The sequence below is a fragment of the Patella vulgata genome, chromosome 3 (genome assembly GCF_932274485.2).
Source record: "Patella vulgata chromosome 3, xgPatVulg1.2, whole genome shotgun sequence".
NCBI classification, from domain to species: domain Eukaryota; kingdom Metazoa; phylum Mollusca; class Gastropoda; family Patellidae; genus Patella; species Patella vulgata.
The window spans coordinates 72,087,787-72,094,929 of NC_065881.2; the positions used below are offsets into that span (position 1 = coordinate 72,087,787).

Sequence of the window (7,143 nt, forward strand, 5' to 3'; positions counted from 1 at the left end):
AAAATGTTGAAACATGCAGTGCCTATCAATTTTAAAATATCTCCTATATAGCTGTATTTCCATAGTATAAGTAAGTTGAAATAATCTGATTATGTAACACTACAACAGCTTTTTCATCCCCACCCCCCAGTTTGGAATCTGATACATTGCTGACCAATCATAGGTCGCCCCGTTCACTCGGGCCTGTCAAATGATTTACAATGGCGATGGTGCCTACAACTTTCCTGACCAAGAGATATGCACAACCGTCGATCAACACACAAGCCATTAATGTTATCTTCCAATATGAGAGGCCATGATAAACACACTAGCGTCCTTTTCAAGCTCGGAAATTAAGTCATCACCAAAAAGCAAAGTTTACAAAGGTCCTCGGGGCTGGAACCCAAACTGATTACGATTTGCCCTCCACTTCCACCACAGGTGTCATAGAGATCAGGGATGAAATTGATATGCATCATCGTTCTCCTAAAGCCAGAACATTTTTATTTTTGAACATAAATGCATTCTTCAAAAAGATGAGATGAATTCAATATAAATCAAACACGAAAATATTTTAAAACAGTAATCATGATGCAATATTAGACTTTTAACACTTTCATCGAAAACCACACAGTTTTTCTCTGTTAACATAGTTTCAAGTGCCAAATTGTGGTCAAATCTAAAATGTTGAAACATGCAGTGCCTATGAATTTCAAAATATCTCCTATATAGCTGTATTTCCACAGGATAAGTAAGTTGAAATAATCTGATTATGTAACACTACAACAGTTTTTTCATCCCCACCCCCCGGTATGGAATCTGATACATTGCTGACCAATCATAGGTCGCCCCGTTCACTCGGGCCTGTCAAATGATTTACAATGGCGATGGTGCCTACAACTTTCCTGACCAAGAGATATGCACAACCGTCGATCAACACACAAGCCATTGATGTTATCTTCCAATATGAGAGGCCATGATAAACACACAAGCGTCCTTTTCAAGCTCGGAAATTAAGTCATCACCAAAAAGCAAAGTTTACAAAGGTCCTCGGGGCTGGAACCCAAACTGATTACGATTTGCCCTCCACTTCCACCACAGGTGTCATAGAGATCAGGGATGAAATTGATATGCATCATCGTTCTCCTAAAGCCAGTTCAGGAAGAGATCAGGTTTTGAGATGTAGACCTGAAATGTTAAATTTGGATGAGAATGAGAATTCTGGGGCGAATACTATCCAGGGAAATGGTCATTGACATCCAGAAAATGGTCAAAATGTGGAATTCTGTCATTCAGTTAAATGTCAAGGGGAGAAGACAGGCCTGTGCAGTACCAAATTTCCAGGCCATTACTATTAGTGAGCAGAAGCGGGGATCAGGTTGGATGTACTTCTTAAAGTGTATGAAATGCACATTTATCTCACCTGTTTTGCTTCTTTTTTTTTAATACTTGTGTTGAGGTCAATCATTCCACTCTATGAAACATTACCTGGGCACCTGAAATGATAGGAGGCTGGGGATAAATATGCAATAAAAAACAGTGAGAAAATAAGAAAAAAATATGGTTTCAACTGGAAATAGAAATAAACCTCTTTATTTCTAGCGAACAGCCCGTCACTGGCCCTCCAAAAAGAAACCAGTTAACAGTCAGTAAAAAAGTAAACCTTGAGTGTCACATAAGTCTAAGCCAATCTCAAAGGTAGATGCCATGTTTTAAGGTTCGGTCTAAATATTAAGGCCAACTGCATGTTTGATCAAAAGTCACACAGGTGTGAATTTTGGAGTGTACATGTTAACATTTCATTGTATGATGTCAAAAACATGTTAGGTCTAAATGTTAAGGCCAGCTGCAGACTTGGTTCAAGGTCACAACATGTAAATAGGGTTAGGGCACATGATTTTTTGACACAATTGTGGGTTTGGGCTAGGGTCAGGACTAGGTCTTGGCTTAGGCCTAGGCTACATGCTTTTTGACAAGATTGTGGGTTAGGGTAAGGTCTTGGGTTAGGGTCAGTCTTGTTTACATCTCGTGACTTTAGACCAAATCTGCAGTTGAGTTGGCCTTAATATTTAGACCTAACCATGTTTTGATATCATTGTGAACAAAATGTTACACATTTACAACCCAAAATTCACACTCAACCAACGGATACCCCCAATCATGGCTATTTTGATACCAAATAGTCAAAAAACTTACTGCTGGGCAATAAAAAAGCAGTATTCTTACCATTTCTGACACTTTCCATTCAAAACTTCAGGAAACAAGCCGTTGAAAAAATATCAACATCCCGAGTCGGCCATGCTTCATTATTTCATCAGGTCTCAGACTAGCAATTATTTGCCCATTGACTTCAATGTTAAATGACTGTAACATCACAGGCTGTAGCTTTTTGCTCAACATTCCGTTGGTTCCAATCTTTATAGGCACAATGGGGACAACATTTGGCAATCTCCTCATCATAATTTTGTAGGGGGTTGACCATTTAGATTTTTTGCTACACAGATTTGAAGTTGACAGGGGTGGAAATCTCACTTCCGACACAATGATTGCTCTGCAGAAAGACACTTTACACCCCCTATCCCTCCGCTGTAATATCATCAGTATAACCCAAAACTGCTATGAAATTGCAAATTTGATCCCTTTTCTCCAATTCTAGACCAAAAAGTCAACCCAAAAATGCAGGAAGAGGGGAGAAAAAAATTAAGGGAAAAATTGTCTATTTATAACTCGCACTACATTCGTCCATCATGAAATAAGGGGAAATAATTACTAGTCTTAGTCCTGCTACAGGGCGTAGTCCAGATTATCAAGCCAAAAAATTGTCAAGCCAATGACTTGCGTCTGAAAAAAAAGACTACGAAAGTTTGTCTACTCTTGGATCTATTTTTCTTTACCGTGCTTTTCATTCGTATAAGTTTTACAAATTGAATAAATGGGATCAAATTTCGGAGAAAGGGTGATTACTGGACGGAGGTGAAAATTTCATGACTTTCCATGATAAAATACTCATATTCCAGGTTTTCCAGGCCTGGAGTTTTCATGGGTGGAATTCCATGACTTTCCAGGTTTTCCAGGAAGCGTACGAACCCTGCTTACATGCACAAATAGATAGATATAATTCTTTGCTGTAGATTTCACTTTTACTGAACATTACGGCGTAGTGATACATCATTTTTTGACAGCAATTCAACCTTTGCAAAGTCCTTTATATTGACCCAGTGTTTCCATCAAGGTCAATTGAATAACAATAGTTCATGTTTAATTTAAAAAAGTTATTTTTAATAAGAAATGAAGGAGATATCGCAGTAGATTATGAAATATATCACACAAGCGATATCTACTGTGGAATGTATTATTGGGTGATAAATCAGGTGTTCCCCATCTTGCCGATATCAATACATCTACCTGAAATAAGATTGTACAACACACACCAGGAAAAAACCCCAAACAAAACAAAAGGAATATTTCAGTATATTTTCATGTTGAAAAGGTAATTGAATTGTTGACTGAACATCTCTCTCTATAATAGGTCAATTTTGAGGTTAAAAAACAACTCTACACACTAAGTTCAGTCAAGGGTGAATTTGTCATGAAGAAGTCGCCTATACTAAAAAAATATCTATATTTTTAAGAAAGCGCAGCCCCGTTTTTGGCACTTTGGAATATGCCTGCTTCAATAAACTAAATTTAAAAACTATTTTTTCTTTACTTCAGTTGAACATAACTTTGAATCTAGGTGGCCTATCAACCCACCCAAACTGTAAACCACTTCAAAGAAGGTAGAGATAATAGTAAGACCGAAATACAACTGTATTCTACCATCATGAAGCTCCCAAACCAATCTCAGTCGATCGGGTCATTGGAAATCAGTGATGATGATTTCGTGGCATTATAAAATATGCTATAATCCATCAAATAAACTAAACGGATTTTGCGATGTATTTCTATTTCATAATCAAAAATTATGAACTTATAACTGTGATTTGTGCCAAATAAATTACGTTCACAATTGACCTTCCTCACGACGATATCTGCAATTTTAATTGGCAGCGAATTCAAATAAACATAAAACTGTACAATTGTTGGAATATTGATGTAATTTATTAGACAAATAAAATTTAACTTCGCTGATATACTTGTTCTACAAGACTTTTTATTTAGAAACGCAATTTCGTTACCAGAGAAAACAGTCACTTGTCACAAAATTATCGGACTGGTTGCAAAATGTATGAACTTTAATATTCCCCTGATCATTACTTTAAATCTTATTTTCAAGAATGTAGATCTGTCTGTAGATCTGGTTTCTTAAATATCCGAAACCAAATAAATAAGAAGTTACCATTGGGTTCGCTTGCACAGAAACTATCCATTCATGCAGCAAGCCAGTGGCAATATTAGCTTTCACTATATTACAGATCTGACAACAAAGTAGCCAAAAGTATAAATCTGTAAGCTGTTTTTCATAAACAAATAACTGTAATTCCGTTACCGCAGAATTGTCCTATGTATTAAATAATGGTATAACAAGCGAAATAGTAAGATGACCCTATCTCAAAAACTTACAATTTGTGATTATATAGATAATGGCATAACCCATCAAATAGTCGGGTGCCCCAAGCTCAAAATCATAGAAGATATTATTAGATAATGACATAACCAATCTGATTAAACACAGAGACTATTTCGTTTCGTTATTTATAGTTCAAAATTCCGTTTTACTTGTCTTTACAACACTGGGGTGTGGAAGAGTTGTTATATAACAGGCGTTCTAGTTGATGTGAGGTATTAGCTAATGAAACAGTCTGTTACGGCGAGTTCTTGGCGTTCTCAGCAGGAAAGTCTGGGTAAACCCCTAGAAACGTCAAGGCTGGTTGATTAATCATTGTCTGATGTCATAGGGCCAAAAGTCGTTCGTATGACCCCTGACGCGACCTCCCAGTACAACTGGTCAAATCGTCATGTAGTGTAGGCCATCGAAAGTTTAAACAAGCCAACAGTGAGGCTGATGTCCCCCGCCGAAATTGCAAAATAAATAGATGACACATATTAATTAATCGCACATTTATTTTTTTCACTAAGTTTCATCACTCTCTATCAGATAGAATCAAGATTATCTTGTCCCAAACCATCGACAAATGAAATCGATTAGCTCTGCTTAGCTTCAGCTCGAAATGTTAATTATTGAACTCAGTCAAGACATTCACCTAATGAACATCTACATATACATCAAGTTTAAACATTCACCTAATAGACACCTATGCCAAGTTTGAACATTCTACTTCAATTAGAAGGAGAGTTATTGTGTTCCAAAGTTTCTACCAATCAAATTGCTTATCACTCTGCTTACCCTCAGCAAAAAATGTTCATTATCGAACTTAGTTAAGGTATTCATATAATAAATCTATACACCAAGTTTCATCAATCTCACTTAATTAGAACTAAAGTTATCGTGTCCCAAAGCATCAACCAATCAAATTGCTTATCTCTGCTTACCCTAAGCGGAAAATGCTCATCTTCGAACTCCATCAAGGCATTGACCTAATCAACACATACACCAAGTTTGAACATTCTAGCTCAATTAGGAAGAGAGTTATCGTGCCCCAAAGTATCAACCAATCAAATTGCTTATCTCTGCTTACCCTAAGCGGAAAATGCTCATCTTCGAACTCCATCAAGGCATTGACCTAATAAACACATACACCAAGTCTGAACATTCTAGCTCAATTAAAAGTTATCGTGTCCCAAAGCATCAACCAATCAAATTGCTTATCTCTGCTTACCCTAAGCGGAAAATGCTCATCTTCGAACTCCATCAAGGCATTGACCTAATCAACACATACACCAAGTTTGAACATTCTAGCCCAATTAGGAAGAGAGTTATCGTGTCCCAAAGCATCAACCAATCAAATTGCTTATCTCTGCTTACCCTAAGCGGAAAATGCTCATCTTCGAACTCCATCAAGGCATTGACCTAATAAACACATACACCAAGTTTGAACATTCTAGCTTAATTAGAACTAAAGTTATCGTGTCCCAAAGCATCAACCAATCAAATTGCTTATCTCTGCTTACCCTAAGCGGAAAATGCTCATCTTCGAACTCCATCAAGGCATTGACCTAATCAACACATACACCAAGTTTGAACATTCTAGCTCAATTAGGAAGAGAGTTATCGTGCCCCAAAGTATCAACCAATCAAATTGCTTATCTCTGCTTACCCTAAGCGGAAAATGCTCATCTTCGAACTCCATCAAGGCATTGACCTAATAAACACATACACCAAGTTTGAACATTCTAGCTCAATTAAAAGTTATCGTGTCCCAAAGCATCAACCAATCAAATTGCTTATCTCTGCTTACCCTAAGCGGAAAATGTTCATCTTCGAACTCCATCAAGGCATTGACCTAATCAACACATACACCAAGTTTGAACATTCTAGCCCAATTAGGAAGAGAGTTATCGTGTCCCAAAGCATCAACCAATCAAATTGCTTATCTCTGCTTACCCTAAGCGGAAAATGCTCATCTTCGAACTCCATCAAGGCATTGACCTAATAAACACATACACCAAGTTTGAACATTCTAGCTCAATTAGGAAGAGAGTTATTGTGTCCCAAAAAGTGTGACGGACAGACAGACGGACGGACGGACGGACGAACCCATTTTAATAGTCCCCTGCTTTCTTCGAAAGGCGGGGGACAAAAAACGAAATATAGATCTGTATTTTAATCAGATTATGACATAACATGCGAAGCAGTCGGATGGCTCAAAATTTTGGAAGATATGATTAGATGATGAAATAGTTAGGTGGCCCTAGCTCAAAATAATACAAGATATGATTAGATAAAAACATAACATTAATAACAAGCGAAATAGTCGGGTGGCCATAGCTCCAATCATTACAAAATATACTTATATAATAACGTAAAAAGAAAAACAGTCAGTAGATGTGATACAAAAACTAAAGCCATTGCTCCACTTTGAGCAGGCTCAAAACATGCATCTGGTGTAAGCTTTCCTGCCATTTTAAGATCAGTTTCCCTGGTAATGCTTCTGTCACATCCAGGTATTACGGTTGTGTTTTGCAAACAGGAACGTACGTATTCGATTTGGCTGTAAAATATATTTATATATAATATTTAATTCATCAATGCGCACCATGTGA

The 7,143-nt window shown here is 37.2% G+C and overlaps 1 long non-coding RNA gene across 1 annotated transcript; it reads right to left on the minus strand.

Moving 5' to 3' along the window:
* Window positions 1-547: 547 nt before the first annotated feature.
* On the minus strand, window positions 548-2,734 carry LOC126814754 (uncharacterized). The gene is made up of 3 exons (XR_007677742.2): window positions 2,206-2,734; window positions 1,403-1,475; window positions 548-1,167 (listed from the first exon to the last, which is right to left on the minus strand). It is a non-coding gene; the product is annotated as an uncharacterized LOC126814754 (long non-coding RNA).
* Between the last annotated feature and the right edge of the window lie 4,409 nt (window positions 2,735-7,143).